Source organism: Lactuca saligna, chromosome 4, assembly GCF_052625555.1.
Source record: "Lactuca saligna cultivar CGN05327 chromosome 4, ASM5262555v1, whole genome shotgun sequence".
NCBI lineage: Eukaryota > Viridiplantae > Streptophyta > Magnoliopsida > Asterales > Asteraceae > Lactuca > Lactuca saligna.
The window spans coordinates 298,803,274-298,820,957 of NC_136420.1; the positions used below are offsets into that span (position 1 = coordinate 298,803,274).

The following is a 17,684-nucleotide window of genomic DNA, read 5'->3' on the forward strand; positions in this document are numbered from 1 at the left end:
ATACGTTCGAACCTTCCGTAATCCGTATTATGTATGCAAATATAACCATACTATAACTTTCATTTTCTAGTAGTTTATATTTGAACCCGGCCATAATCTATTCCTTCTACATCGTTCCATATCTTTCGGTAGTTTGTTTATAAAGAGTTATAGATTACCTACAATTACCTTTCTTTCTTTGTTATTCTCTGCATGTAGCGAATAAACCGGATATTTATTAAATATGGTAATTAGAATCTAAGTCGAACATCATTTTAAACTTTCCTTTAGGTCCAAGTAATTTGTATTTCTTACTTTAAATAGATGTAATTGCAGATTACGTTTTACTTCTTTCTTTCTCTACTCGACACAAACCACACACACAATAAAATCCAACATAGCCATCAGCACTCACCAGTTGCAAATCGAGAATGAAGAATTTACAGAAAATTCTCTCTATTGTTTTCCTCCTGTTGTTCATCTTCACTACACCATCCTGTGCGGATATCAAATCTGTGAAGATCCGTTCTGATGACCGAAGTCTGATCAACTTCCACAAGTTCGAGTTCACAAACACCGGTCAACTCTTCGTTTCCATCTCCTCCGTCTCTGTCTCCTCTATGCCTGTCACCTCCAACTTATCACGACCTGATCTTTCACGTATTGGTTTCTTCCTTGTCTCCGACTATGCATTCCACTATATGATTGACGAACATTCGTGTTACCTCGATTCTAAATACATCTCACTCCTATTTACTTTCCAAGATATCTCGCCTCCTTCTCAGTCTTCTTTCAACAAATCGTACGCTGTGACATATCCAAATTCCTACACACTCGCATTCGCCAACTGCAACCCCCTATCACACGTAACAATGGACGTCAAAGCAGAGTTCTACAACACCCATAATGGCACAACCAAAGACTACCTACCAGCCGGACAAACAAAGCTTCCGTCTCTTTACTTCAATTTATCCCTCATTTACCTGTGTTCTCTAGCGCTTTGGATCTCCATATGTTTCAAGAACTATCCATCTTTTCATTGGATTCATTTACTCATGGGTGTGTTGCTTCTTATGAAGGGGTTTAACTTGTTATGTGCGTCCAAGGTCCAATATTCTATAAAGATTACAGGTACTCCTCCTCATGGATGGGATGTCTTGTTTTGCGTATTTCAGTTTATCACGACTGTGCTCTTTTACGCTGTGCTCGCGGTGATTATTGACGGATGTTCTTTCTTGAAGCCGATTTTTCCAGTTAAAAACAGTTTGATAATTGTGATCCCACTTCAAGTTTTTGCTACAATATCTTCTAAAGTGGCACGTGAGGTTTTACTTGAAGAATCCAGGATGTGGGAGTTTGGATCAGTTTTTGCGGACACCTTTTGTAAAATGCTTTTCATGGTGTTCATTGGAATTGCGGTTTACTGGACTTCAGAGACCGATAAGGCGGTTGAGAATTATTCCGCAAAGATTTCTCTAATTCGGCTGTTCTATGTTGTGTTTATTGTATGCTCGTTCATTGATTATGTTTGTGCAGTTGTCGGCAGTGATTGGGCAATGGCAGGAGAGAAAGCCACTCTTGTGTTGTATATAGTAATGTTTTTATTGTTCAGGCCATCTGAGGAAAGCGTATATTTTGGTCAACTATATCTTCCAGTATCAGAGGGGCTTGTGGGGGATGTGGAGCTTGGATGTGGTGTTTGAGCTTTGACATGCGCAGTTTTCAACTGAATCATTAAGTAGTTTTTTTTGGAACAATTAGATTTTAATACCAGTTTATTGTCATAGCATGAACGGAATTAATGATAGTACGTATTGTGTTCAGTTTTTATTATTATTTAGTTGTTGATGTTGCTGGTTCAATATGTCACCCGTAGTTCTTTAATATATAATGTTGATTTGTTGATTGAATTTGTTTTGAGTTGACACAGACTTTGTTTCATCGTATTGAAAATCTTGACCATTGTGATTCATGATAATTGTCTAACTATCTAGCCCATTTCTAGATGTCATATTAAATATGTTACCCCATACCAAAATCAAGAGAAATTATAGAAGTATGTAAATGGATGGAATAATTAAAGATATTTTTATTAAAAAAAAACATTTTTAACACATAAATACGTGTGGGAGTGAATTAAGTAAATATGCGGTTATCTTCCATCGCTAATTCTTTACTACTAATCGGTTTTAGTAAACCAATCAGCAGTAACATAAAAATGTATACACCAAGAATGTTTTTCACTAAATGGTGTATGCAGAGTTTCACATTCGAAATCAAACCATACAATACATTTTTCAGTAAAAATGTATACATCAAGAATATATTGATTCTAACGAAAAGAAAATTTTCATAGATTTTCAATTGAACTTATATATGCGATTGTTCTTAAATCATTAGCATCACATGAGTTATGGTTTTGTAAAGTGTTAACAAAAGGTTGGTATTAAACCTTGTGCACCAAGGTAATGAAAAAAGAATTGAATTCTTGATGTGAACACCTTAAAAGCAAAAAAGAAATAAAACTTAGCTTTGTGATTTTTTATTCTAAAAACAATCTAAAAACTTGAGATCTATTTATAGTAAAGAAAATAGAATCCTATTCTAATAGCAAAACCAGCAAAACACAAATCTTAAAATCTTTCCTATCAAATCGTATTGATCAAACCAATTAATCAACAATCACCCCCTTAATTGGTTGATCATACCACCCGTTCAAAAGAAATACGGGTTCCTCTTCGAGTAGATTTGTCTCTTCTTTCTCCCATTTAGGACACTCGTTTTTATAGTGATCAAGCTCATCACATTTGTAACATCTAACGTGACTTTTATTCCAGACACGTTCATTACCATCTCGACTTCTCATGGATCCCCGACCTCTTCCCCGGTCACGTCCAAAGTTATCCCAATTTGAACTTTCATTGTCACAATGCTTACAAACATGTGATTTTTTTCCTCACTAGCCAACAACAACCCACCTTTAGTGTCCTCCACTTTCTCGGTTCCTCTTATATGCTCATCGTATGCCTTCAATCTACCAACCGCTTCATCAAATAACATTGAATCCAACTCGAAACATTATTCTATTGAAGCCACGGTGTGAAGAAACGACTTAGGCATCGAATCTAGTAACATTTGTACCAAATCACCTTCTTCAAACTCATATTCAAGACTCCTTGTTTTGGAAGCTAAACTAGATAATTTTGTCACAAAATCATTGATGGTTTCACCCTCCTTCATGTGCAAACTTTCAAGTTCTCCCTTTAACGTTGCAAGTCGAGTCGTTCTCACTCGATCCACTCCCAATTACCGTGTTTTCAGCCCATCCCACACTTTCTTTGGTTCGGTGTAACTTGTCATTCGCAACACTATGTCTCCGGGTATCGTTTGAAACAAAAAAGCAAGATTTGTTTTGACTGTTTTTTATCCGATGTTTCACCCGCCCGTGGTTCGACCGTCTCCCATATGTCGTGTACATCCATAATCGACTTGACTTTGACCGCCCACACCGGATAATTCGTTGGAGTCAAAACTGAAACTTGATACGTCATCCAACCTCCTTCTTTAACCAACGACATCCTTTTCTCCTTAACCCCGACTTCTTTAATCAAGCCTGTTCCGAGAGCACTCTTCCACCAGACAACAAGACAAGGTCACGACCACCTTTATCGTCTTCCGTCACCCGCAAAACAAACCGATTCAAAGTCACCCTCTTTGACGTCTTCTCATTTGTTTACTTCGCGCTTCCGGTTACTCTCTCACAAACCCGATTAAAAGAAATCTGGGTTGCTTGTAATCAACCTCGAATCACACCCTTTTAATGAAAGCGCTTTAATACAAAGTATTAACAAAAGGTTGGTATTAAACCTTGTGTACCAAAGTAAATAATATATATATATATATATATATATATATATATATATATATATATATATATATATATATATATATATATATATATATATATATATATATATATATATATATATATATATATATATATATATATATATATATATATAAATTGAACTCTTGTTGTGAAAAAAGCAAAAAAGAAATAAAACTTGCTGTGATTTTTTATGAACTAAACAATTTAAAATTTGATCTATTCATACTAAACAAAATAGAATCCTATTCTAATAGCAAAACTTGCAAAACACAAATCCTTAAAACTTTACTGTTAGACACTATTGATAAAACCAATTAACCACTAAAGATAGCTAGTTTCACATTTGAAATCAAGCCATACAATACATAGAACAATATTTATTCAAACATCCCACCACATAACTATTATTGATTTTATCTTTTTATCTAGGTAATGTTTTGGAGGTTATTAAAAATTTGACCGTTGAAAAAATATATTGATTATTGTACAGTATGTAAAACCAAAAGGTCGAAACATCAACCGACTTCCTTCTCCTAGCTCCCTATGAGAACCACTCCATATCTAAGTCATTCAAATAAAAACCCAAAAAAAGGCCTCTTGTGTCGCCAAAATGTGTAGTTAGATTTCCAACATTTAAAAAACCCCATAAATTAAAAACAATAAATAGATATTTTATTACATTTTAATTTTATTGATAAAAAAGTTATTCATGAGTTATTTTATTTTATTATTGTTTTTTTAAGTTTAACCATTAAAATTGGTTATTACAATTTAACTTAATTTGCAGGTTACGTCAAACAATAATGGATTTCGATGATTAAATTGTAAACAAAGTATTACGGGTGATATTTTTTTATCAATAGAACAAAATATAAGTAATTTTTTTTTTTCAATTTATAATAATTTCTAAACCCAAATCTCATATATTTTAAGAATGAATTATAATCTATTTTTGTTGAAACAATCATTACGATTTGTTTCATTTTTAATATATGATAATAAATAAATATAATTTTTTAATTATACTTCTATTTAATAAAATATAAAAGCCGATTAATATGTAAAAATATTGTTATGAAATATAATTTTTTTATGTAGGAACTAAATCAAAATTTGATACAAAAATACATCTACATACCAAGTATTTGGGTGAAAAAATCTTCTCATGTAGGTGGTGCGTATCAAAAACACGATTAAAATGAAGATGATCTATATATGATTTTTTTTGTCACTTGCATAAATAGGAGTTTAGACAATTACGAAACAACTATTGACATTGGTAAACATTATGAAAATCCAAGAGAGAAAAAAGATCGTATGACGTTTATTGTTTGAGTTTCTAAAATCATAAGCATATTGGTTTTGATATGGTATATTGTAATTTATAGAGAAGGTTGAAGAGGGTTGGTTTGAGAGTCGACTTTCGAAGGAGGGAAGAGCCTTTGGCTGCAAGGTCGCAAGAGCAGCAGAAGAGTTAAAAGAGGGATATTTGGCTTAAAATCTCACGTTGGAGTTGTATTGATATACAAATAATAGTTATAACATATAGATCCTTAAAGACAGGATCTCGATACAACAAATAATGAGATAACTAAAACTCAATATTATCTATTTTACATTTAAATCTATAGGATAAGTCTTCTGTTTACATTCTCCCTCAATCTTGACCGGTACGAGGGTGAGATTGTACTTCATTTTTTTCTAGAATAACAAGAGTAACTGGATTAGTAAACCCATCAGCTGATCATTAGAATATATAAAACGTACACCCAATGCTCATCCAACTACCTTTTCTCAGAAAAAATGAAAATCTACTTCAATGTATTTCGTTCCCGCATGAAAGATCGGATTGGCCGTTAGATAGGTAGCTCCTAAATTGTCACACCACAACACTGTTGGTCATGGTTAACATACTCCAAGTTCTTTAAGTGTCGACTACACCCATATTACATCAATTGTGCTATTTGCCAAGACATTATACTCTACATCTGTGTTTGAGTTAGACATTGTAGGTTGCTTGAGAGAGATCTATGAAATCAGATTTGGACACAAGAATACTACAAATCCACCTGTAACAACCGGATTTCCAGGTATATTATTTTATTTAATTATTTTGGAGTTTGTGGAGGAACTCGGCGAGTTGGAGCCAAGACTCGCCGAGTAGGGTCGCGGATGTTCATCGGGGTTCACATCCGGACTCGGCGAGTCCACGTTGTTTAATGAAACCCTAATCCCCCAGGTTTGGAGCCTATTTAAGGGCACTTATAGCCTCTCCTTGCGGCTACCAATCCCTTGAGAGAACCCTAAGTGAGCCAAATTGTTGTGAGGAAGAAGAAGTCACTTTTGATCCTTGTACCTTTGGTTTAGCAAGAAGGAGGTGAACAAGAGAAAAGGGGAGGTGCGATTCTAACAGATCCAGAGTTTAGAGACTTCATTTTGAGGTAATAGTTCGAACCTCCTTCAGTTTTGGTGTTGATCATTATAGTTAGGGTTTTCTAACCCCTTTGGAGAGTGATTATGTGGAGCAAATGGTCCCTCTTCGAGTTTGTGCCTTGGATCTGGACTCAAAGAGGTCCAGAGACCTTAACCCTTCGAGCTTTATGAATCAGTTTGGGGTTATTGGACTTAGGTTGCCATTTTTGTGACTAAATCTCCTTTTGATGCCTTGTTGTTGTTATACAAGCATCAAGTTTCGAGCTTTACGTGATATTCATTCTTGTGAAGGCCAGATCTTTGATTTAGGGAAACAAATCTAACCTCAGGAGGCCAGTAGAGTTTGTGCATGGCATGAACTCGTCGATTTGTTCCTGAGACTCGGCAAGTAGGGTTAGGGTTTCACGTAAATTGCTCAGTGAGTAGACTTGCCGAGTTGGGGGATGACTCAGTGAGTCAGAAGGGAGTTAGAGGACTAGAGTTCAAGGCGATACTCGTCGAGTTGTTCTTGAGACTCGGCGAGTTGAGTCGTGGTGGCCCCGCGATTCATGCCTAGTATGACTTGTCAAGCATAGGGAGGGACTTGGCGTGCCAAGCGGGACAAAGTGCTAGAGAAAATGCGTGAACTCGTCGAGTCACCAGGGTGCACACGGCAAGTAGGGTCAAAGTGTGACCGTTGACTTTTAGGGTTTGGTCAATGGAGTACTTATGTCGAGAAGGGGGTAAAATAGTCTTTTACCCTCCTAAGGGTGCCAATGGCAGGACGAGTCTAGTTTCGAGAGTTATATTTATAAGAGTATTTACTTTATGTGAATAGGCTGAGACTAGGCAATATTTCTACCGAGTCAGAGATTTACCGAGACGCCTGAGGTGAGTCTTCTCACTATACTTTACCTAGTGTGGTAACAGAGTTATGTGATAGAGTATTTTAGAGTTATATGTCAGTGTAATTGCATGTTATTTATGTGCTATGATTTATTGTGATTTGTGCTATGTATGATTCAGAGTTAGGACCTTCGGGTCCATAGAGTTAGGACCTTCGGGTCCACAGAGTTAGGGCAAGAGGGCCCATTGAGAGTTGGGGCTGGAGGGCCCCACTGAGACACATAGACCTGAGGGTCAACAAAGTTACAACCTCGAGTGGCTATTATGTGTTAGAGTGGTATTTTAGGGAACTCACTAAGCATTTATGCTTACAGTGTTATGTGTTATGTGTTTCAGGTACCAGTGATGATCGTGGGAAGGCGCCGGCATGATTCGTACACACGCACACCGGAGTTATATATATATATATATATATATATATATATATATATATATATATATATATATATATATATATATATATATTTTGATCTTGGGTTTTGTACTAATACAATGTTGATATAATGTTTTATTTATGATTTCAAATGATATTTTATGGGTTACAAAGTGAAAAATTGTTCAAATTTTTACGGTGTTACACCACTGGTAGATCTGCGATAGCCCAAGCAGCCTGCCTAATCTGTATCTATAAATGCACTTAGTAATGTTTAGTTAGAATTCTTAATACATAGCCAAATATTCATTGAGCCTTTTATATATCTAAGTATACATTTAACCACCTTCATATACATTTCGGTTGGCTTTGAAAGATATTGACAAAGCTTATTTACTGCAAAAGAAATATCAGGTCCTATTAAAGTGAGGTATTACAGTCCTCCAACCATGCTACGATACTTGAACGCATCATCTTCATTTATTAACATTCCATAATCATTTGAAAGCTTATGAGTGATAGATATAAGGGTTGAAATGCTCTTACAGTTTTCCATGTGTGCTATATGAAGGACATCAGATGCATGAATTTGTTGCAATAGTGTTATCTCCTTTAAATTGTGAGTGACTTCAATCCCTAGAAAATAGTTGAGACGACCAAGTTCCTTAATAGGGAAAGAGGAGCACAGTTTGGGGACAAGATAATCAACAATTGCTTGAGAAGAATCGACTATAACAATTTCATCTATATAAACTAAAATGTGGATAGTGTGGTCAAAAACAAAAGTGAAGAATTAACCTTGGAAGGGTAGAAGCCAAGGTGGTGTAATTTGTCACTGAGTTTAGAGAACCAAGCACGGGGAGATTGTTTTAAACTATAAATTGCTTTCTATAACTGACACACATGGTGCGGATGATGATTGTCTTCAAAGCAAGGACATAGCTTCATATATACATATTTGTAACGCCCGTAGATCCGGGCTAGTCAATTTAGAGGCAATAGGGGTCGAAAACGACTTTTCGACAAAATATTATTAAGAATAAATAATCTCAACCAAGTTTTAGTATATGTTACAAGGTTTCCGTACATATAAAGAGCATCGAAATCCGAGTTATAACGAAGAAGTTATGGTCCGTCGAAGTTTTGCGGCAAAACCGGCACGGCACCATGAGACGTAAATAGTGAATTTATGATAGAGCTTCTTTTAGCCTTAGTAATCTAAATGAAAATCGTAGAATATGTTAATCTGAGAGCATCCATAAAAAGAACGCCCAAATCTGACTTCTTATGAGGAAGTTATGATTTTTCGAAGTTTCGGCTTAGCGGTGTACAACCCGAAGTTCGAGTATTAGATCAAGCGGTTTTTAGCCGACACAACCTAAACGAGAATCGAAGATCTCGTTATTAGTAGCGTAACGATAAAAAGACAGACGAAAATGGACATCGGATAAAGAAGATATGAGATTTTAACGGACCAATCCTGTCCCGGCCTGTTAAAAATATAACTTTAAAAATAAAGTCAAAATTAGCCAACGGAGTCTAAACGAAAGTTGTAGAGTACGTCTCCACCTACGCGTGGATATAAATAACGTCAAAAACGGAGTTCGTATGAGCGAGTTACAAATTATAATAGTATATTTACGTATTAAAATAAAGTATAAATCATATATACGTACACATATATATACATATGTATATATCATTAGAAAGGTATCAACGATGCGGTCATTATAAGACTATTGTTGAGTTCTTTCGATATTAGTTTAGTGCAAATATCGTTAAATCTATTTAAAATAGTATTATAAAGGGATGTTTAGTTGTTTATATAACTATAAGGTCATTAAGTAATTATGGATGGTAGTTTTTGTAAATTCAATTACTATAAATAAGAGGCTTGGGCTCTCATATTTCATGCACCATTCTCTTGATTCAAGAGTCTTTCTCTCCTTATCCCCCGAGCATTTCGGTCCCTCGTGATTCGACTTCTCTTTCTGTAGTTTTAGTATAGTAAGGTGAGCGCTGAAGCGCTGCACGAATCTTTCTTAGAAAGATTCGGCGACGAAGTTCTGCCCCTGCAGAGCCCGACTCCTAGCTAAAATCCCCTTGAAAATAAGTTAAGCTTACCCTATTTTAAATATAGTTTATATTTAAAATTAGTATTGTTATTATAAATTTATAATAAATATTTGAGCTATTATTATGACTTATATAAGTGTCGTTATAATATCTTTTTAACTACTCGCGGTACGGGGAATCTGGTTTAAAGGGACGCATAGGGTTGTTGGATTTCAGAAGTGCTATACGCCAAAATGGTCCTGCCCTCTGGTGTTTTGTGTTTGGCCCCTATCTGTACATAGTGGTTGGAAAGTATTGTTTAAATGCTTATATAATAATAATAATAATAATAATAATAATAATAATAATAATTAGTCACAGTTATATTAGACTAAAATCTAGTGGTGATAATACTAGGTTTCGTCAAAGGAAATTATTTTAAAGTAAACGAAGCGTTGTCCGAGTACCGAGTCACCACCTTCTCAAGTGAGTGCATAGTTACTTTTAGCTTACACATAGATATGCAGTATTTTATATAAATTGCCTGCTATGTGTGCATATTATCTGAATACTTGCTATCTATGCTGGATGAACGTTTTATACATGTTTTCAATGATTTAAACTGTATATGTATTTTATATCTACAAAATGTGTTGGGTAAAACATGGGTAGATGTAATAGTTGTTGTGTGACAAAATAAAATAATGAGAGGCCTCGTTATAGATGTTAATGATGATCCAATCATCTAGCGGAGTATAGATGACGACCACAGACTATTCTAGACAGTCCAATGGAACACTAGCAGGCTCGCAACCTGTAGGTGTTTATTCGAATAGTGTGTTTATTTGAACTATGTGCTCACCAGATGTACTCCATCCCCCACATGGTTGCCTTAAGGACATTTATTGCTGAGGAATCCCCTTACCAGTAGTGTCCGTCCCGATTATAATCCTTAGGGTAGGTCCCTTATGATAGATGCTTAGGGACGTAATGTGAGGATAACAGGAACGGGTAATCGGGTTGTTTAATTTAATAAAGTTAATAAACTTATTTATTGTGGGTTGAAAACCTTATGTGCTCACCAGACTCCCAAGCCTGACCCACTCAGTTTCTTGTATTACAGGTAGTGGCGCATGAGCATAGATGTGATGTCTTGGGATGAGAGATTAATGGATTTTAGGCCTGTAAATACGGAATAATGTAGTAAGGCCTATGTTGTATTGTTTATACTTATGTACTGTATCGAACATGACATTCCGAGTCTTTTTAATGAAATATATTTCTACGAAAATGCTTTTGATAAATCTTTATCATAATATTGTTTTGGGACAAATTCCGCAACTCTTTTATTAAAAGATTACTCTAATTTTGAAATAAAGTATAAACAAAACCGGTCTTTTCTGGCCGTGATTTTGGGGATGTCACAATATTCATTTAATAGGCCATGGAGGAATGCATTATTAACATCAACTTGAAGAAGGTTCCAACCTTTGGAAACACCAAGAGCTAGAACCAACCGAAAAGTGGTCGTTTTCATAAACAGATTGAAACTGTCGTAATAGTCACTACGGTACTATTAAGTGAACCTCCGATCATCCACGCATGCTTTTTGTTTATCAAGAGAGCCGAAGAGATTTTGTTTAGTTTTGAACATCCATTCACAATCCAACTATGTTGACACAAAGAGGTGTAGGAACCAAGTCCCATGTGTGAATTTCTTGAAGCGCCTCAAATTCTGCCTCAATGGTATGTCGCCACTTAGGTGTGGATAGTGTTGTTTTGTGAGAAGTTGGTGCAGCAAGAAAGGCGCTCCGGTTTGGATCATAAAGGATATTACCATTAGTAAAATGTTTTGGACAAACCTTTCCTATTTTTTCTCAACCTACAACCATCGGTGGTGGCAAGGACTGGTTGATTAGGGCTGGTGTCAGAGAAGAAGACATCGGAAGTTCGAGGGGATCGACGGTATTTGTTGGACCAAAGCTACTGGATGGAGCAGTAGAAGTGTTTGATGGTGGCGAGGAGCTCGTTATCGGTGAAAGTGTTAGGGGGGAGATCCACGAAATGGGAATGACATTAGCAGTACATGTGGAAGAGCTGGAAGTATGTCCTGCTGGAGTTGTAGCTGTATGAGAAGAATTAGCAATTAATAAAGACAAGAAATATATATTCATATGGTCATTTACAATGGTACGTTCATATTGAAGGTACAAGACACCATGAGTTATAGATGGAGGTGTAGACGAGATGGTCGGTGTGGTAAACAGAAAGCAAGAATCATCAAAGACTACATCCCTGGAAATATAAATATGACCAGTTTCTTTGTCTAGACACGTGTACCCTTTATGCATTGAGTTGTACCCTTAAAAACACATAAAGTGGACCAAAAGGAAAGTTTATGAGCATTATATTTTCGGAGGCTTGGCCAACAAGCACATCCAAAATTACGTAAGGGATAATCAGGAATAATATTGAGGAGGCGTGTAAAATGTGTGGAATTTTTAATGGTTCGGCTTGGCATGCAATTTATTAAATAACATGTTGTCAATAAGGATTCATCCCAATATCAAACTAGGAGTGAAGAGTGACCTAATAGAGCCAAGCTAGCTTTAATAATATGATGGTGTTTGCATCGGGAAGAAGCCTCTTTTGCTTTTACCGATTAGAAGGGTTTTCTTCGTGATTATGTCCTTAACAAAGAAAACATTAGGAAAAAGTTCAATAAACACGTGATTATCATTAACAAGTTTATGTTTAGAAAGGAGACTTCTGATATTATGTGTGATGTATAGGGAATTTTTAAGAACAGCAGGTCATCCTAGATTGTGAATTTTAGATTTACCAACATGAGAGATATGCAAACCTGTACCATTAGCTATTAGAACTTCATCTTTGTCATTATATTTTTTTGGGTATGGATAGCTGGTCTAGCTCACTTGTGATATGGTTAGTGGCACTAGTGTGAATGTATCAATTTGGGTCATTGGTGTAGCTACCATTGTAATTGCCATAGGTGGCACAATTCCCACTCCGATACTCCTTGTTTTCATATGCATGGTGTACTAAAAAATAGATTGCGTCATTGGGCTGTTTACTTAATCCAATATGTACACGATTTGGGTTTGTCCAACCGTATTTATTATTAGGGTTATAGTATAAATAGTGTATGCATGCAATCGTAGTTGTTAACGTTGGATTGATCTTTTCTCTGTAACCTTATCATGCCTCTACAGTAGCAATTCTTTATAGAGTTCTTCTGAGGTTGTGGTTTTTAATCATTCGACACCTATTGATCCATCCCGTGTTCTTGTTTTTATATCATGCTAATACTTTACTTGTTAGAATCTAATTGATCTAAGAGGATTTTATTTTTAACAATGGGTATCAAAGTAGGAGGCTATGTAAATCATACGCATCTCTTATGTTTCAATAAATCATTAGGGTTTCATCTATTATCGAATCTATTGGAGCCGTCATTGCTTTGTTGACGCTACTCTGTGATCTTGATATTACCCTAATACTATCCTATAAGTTTGATTCTTAACAGGTACAGAAAAACAAATCAACATGTCGTACGATGATTTCTCATCCAATCCAATCAACATATCAAACATCGAAGGTTCAACCACAAGAATTCCGATTCCATATCCTCACGAGTATGAAGTATGGGCTCTTCATTTTGAAGACTATGTTCTTGGCTTAGAAGACAATGGGTATTTGATATGGGAAGCAATTACTTTGGGTCCTTTTGTTCACTCTGAGACCAAAAGAGTCATTAAAACTCAGAAGGAATACAACCAGTTTCTCATTGATATGAAGGAAGATCCTAAGGATGAGAAAGACAAACTTATCAGCAATATTAAAGCAATGAGAGTTATAAGGTTTGCTCTACAGTCTAATACATTCCGCTTGGTGAGTTCTTGTGACAGTGCGAAAGAAATTTGGGATAGGCTTAAAGAACTTTACTCCACAAAAGTTGATCTCGAGCATTCCACCCAAACACTCCTGCTTTGGGAGTTTGGTGACTTCAAACAAAAGCCAGAAGAGAATCTCAGCTAATACATTCACCGTTTCATTATGGTTTCATCTTTGTTCGATGTCTAACTTAATCATCGAAGCATTCTACCTGGAGCCCAACCCTGTTGTACGTTTGTTAAGTTGCAGTTCATTTCAGGTCCGGAACGTCATATTCAGGTTTGGCTATACCACAAAAGCTAGAATATCTGAGTTGCATCATTTAGTGTTAAGCTTTTTTTATTGAGTATGGTTGAGGATATAATACTATCCACTTTAATATAGAACTAAATAATATGAGATTATCAATGGTTATAGAGTACAAATTGATTGTAGAACTGAATAATATGAGATTATCAATGGTTATAGAGTATAAATTGATGTGAGAATGTAATAAGGATTGTTTGGGGTTATATTTAGGTTAAACCATCAAGAAACAGTATCATATGTTTGAAATATAGTCGAAATAAAAAGGTGTACTCTATTATATCTGTAATCTTATAGATGTTGGTGATTTTATATCACTAATGTTTATTTAAGTGTAATGGGGTTAATTTGTTGATCAATGTCACTTCGATAATTATTGAACAAATCGGTATGGTGTGGAGTGCACATTTGTTTAATTTTGTCTTTGTTGAAAGTATACTGCTATTTAGGGGCGAAGCCCCTAAACCGACTGGGATCCGGGGGCAGCGCCCCTGGGAGCAGAGTCCAAGGGGCGGCAGCCCCTGTCGAGGTCCACGGGGCAGAGCCCCTAGCTGGGATCGAGCTGTTACGTTACTATATTAAAATGGCATCAGAAATCCGGATTTTTGATAAATGTACCCAGTTTTGTGATCCATATTGTAGACCCGGATTTAAGGTTGTTTATGACCGTTTGTGGACAGTTTTAAGACATAAAACTGTCATGTGGCAGTTTTAAGAAAGAAAGTTTTTCTGTTATATGATCATATCCGAATCTGTGGTTGGTACACTTCTTCTTCATAACATCAAAACATTCTCTCTTCTGTTTTCTCTCAATTGTAAGTCTTATCCGATTAAAGATTGGGAGTACCACCCAAATACTTTAATTTCTGAAAGTGAAAGCCACATTTCTCAGAATTTCCATATTTCTATACCCCAATTATAACAATAGATCTAGATATAATATGATCGAACTTTCCATATTATGTATGCAAATATAATCATTCTATGCACCCAGTTACAATACGGTCGAACCTTCCATATTATGTATGCAAATATTACTTAACTATAATTTTCATTTTCAAGTAGTTTATATTTGAACCCGGCCATAATCTATTCCTTCTACATCCTTCCATATCTTTCGGAAGTTTGTTTATAAAGAGTTATAGACCACCTACAATTACCTGCCTTAATTAGTTATTCTCTTCATGTAGCTAATAAACCAGAGATATGTATATATTAAGTAAAAGGATATTTATTAAATATGGCAAGTAGAATCTAAGTCGAACATATTTTTAGAATTTCCGTTAGGCCCAAGTAATTTGTTTTTTTTTCTATAAATAGCTGTAATTGCAAATTAGGTTTTAGTATCAAGTTATTTGAAGCAAACTTGTTACTTCTTCTTTCTCTACTCGACACAAACCACACACACAATAAAATCCAACATAGCCATCAGCACTCACCAGTTGCAAATCGAGAATGAAGAATTTACAGAAAAGTCTCTCTATTGTTTTCCTCCTGTTCTTCATCTTCACTACACCATCCTGTGCGGATATCAAATCTGTGAAGATCCGTTCTGATGACCGAAGTCTGATCAACTTCCACAAGTTCGAGTTCACAAACACCGGTCAACTCTCCGTTTCCATCTCCTCCGTCTCTGTCTCCTCTATGCCTGTCACCTCCAACTTATCACGACCTGATCTTTCACGTATTGGTTTCTTCCTTGTCTCCGACTATGCATTCCACTATATGATTGACGAACATTCGTGTTACCTCGATTCTAAATACATCTCACTCCTATTTACTTTCCAAGATATCTCGCCTCCTTCTCAGTCTTCTTTCAACAAATCGTACGCTGTGACATATCCAAATTCCTACACACTCGCATTCTAAAGTGGCACGTGAGGTTTTACTTGAAGAATCTTTGCTGTGGGACATTGGATCGCTTTTTGCAGACAGCATTTGTAAAGCACTTTTCATCATACTGATTGGATTTGCCGTTTACTGGACTTCAGAGACTGATGAGGCACTTTTCATCATACTGATTGGATTTGTGTTTATTTTATGCTCGTGCGTTGATTATGTTTGTGGAATCGAGGGCATGATTGGGCAATGCAAAGGAAATAGCGAGTCTTGTGTTGTACATGGTAACGTTTTTATTGTTCAGGCCATCTGAGAAAAGCGAATATTTTGTTCCACCGGCGTCAGAGGAGCTCGTGGGGGATGTGGAGCTTGGATGTGGTGTTTGAGCTTTGACATGCGCAGTTTTCAACTGAATCTTTAAGTAGTTTTTTTTTTTGAACAATAAGATTTTAATACCAGTTCATTGACATAGCATGAACGGAAGTAATGATAGTACGTACTGCGTTCAGTTATTTATTTATTTATTTAGTTGTTAAGGTTGCTGGTTCAATATGTCGCTCGTAGTTGTTTAAAATATGATGTTAATTTGTTGATTGAATTTGTTTTGTGTTGACACAATCTTTGTTTCATCGTATTGAATATCTTGATCATTGTGATTATGTCTAACTATCTAACCAATTTAGAGATGCTCATATTAAATATGTTACCCATAAAGAGTACCCAAATTAAGAGAAATTATAGAAACTAGTAAAAAAGTCTGGGGTCGGTTTTTCATTGTTCATAATTAGTAACTTTGGGTGTTGGATTAATTACCAGGATTGTAATACAAATGGTGCGGGACGTAAGTCAATATGAGAATCATAGAATTGCTTATGCGAATTAAAATACTCTTTAGTAGTTACACAAAACAAGAGATACAAACAGCAGCATATACACACATACCAAAATGGAGTTCTTAACTTTTTCATCAAAGAGATGACAAACTTGCAACAAGTCAATATATTTTATTGTATTTACTCACATTTTTACCAAAATATATTATTAATCTACAATAGAGAAGTATCTAAATTCAGAACTGTACAAACAAGACGAAATGAGGAACTCACCAACATTTCTTGAAAAGAACTTCCGCAATTACTTAAATGGCTATCCGACATGGTTCTATGATTTCTATCCAATGCCTAATATTTAATGAATCTGAAGCGATCGCATCTTCAAGAGCCACAAAACAGCACACAATTACTAATGAAAATCAATGTGATGTAAACTTTAGATAAGAAAGATAAATCTGTGATAGATTGTAAAATATTATAAGTCACACAACCAAAAATAAGGGTTGAGAAGTCATGCTGGTGAAAATTGTTTGTATCTTTTTAATGATTAATCCAATAATAACATTTTTGTACATCTTTTACATAAATGCAAGAAGTCGTAGGAGTTTAACTTCAGAATGGGATTAATCCTAAGAAACACTTTTCACCATCGTTCTTAACCCTTGAACTTTACAAAAGGGTTATGAGTCAAAACACTTGAATGGCATATGAGCATAAGAAAATTGAATTGTTCATAACGTGCAAAAAGAACTCCATTACAAATTGCTAAATTTCTGAATTTTCAATGGAGAAAACATGACCAAAACTGGATCCAACAGCAGCTCTTCCGACACATACACCTTTGGTTTCTTGGCCAGTCAAGTTAATACTCCCAATAAAATACCAAGTGTTATTTGACAAAAGATTAAAGATTAAGTTTAATCAAGGACAAAATATGATGAAAGTGTGATTAATACAAGAATTAGCATCTATAGGGACCAGATCTATAGGGACTGCATTTGTGGTCACTATTGGCTACCTATAGGGACGATATGTCGTCGTCATAGAGTTGACGATTTTTTTTTTTGACTTTTGAAGCTACAGCGACGACCTCTCGTCTCAACATGTTAAGTGGGAAAGGAAGTGGATTTGGCGCGTTCTTGAAACACATGTGGCGACGACTTATCGCTCTAACAAA

At 35.6% G+C, this 17,684-nt stretch overlaps 1 pseudogene; it reads left to right on the top strand.

Moving 5' to 3' along the window:
* Positions 1-410: 410 nt before the first annotated feature.
* On the top strand, positions 411-1,682 carry LOC145040804 (protein CANDIDATE G-PROTEIN COUPLED RECEPTOR 7 pseudogene; annotated as a pseudogene).
* Positions 1,683-17,684: the final 16,002 nt, after the last annotated feature.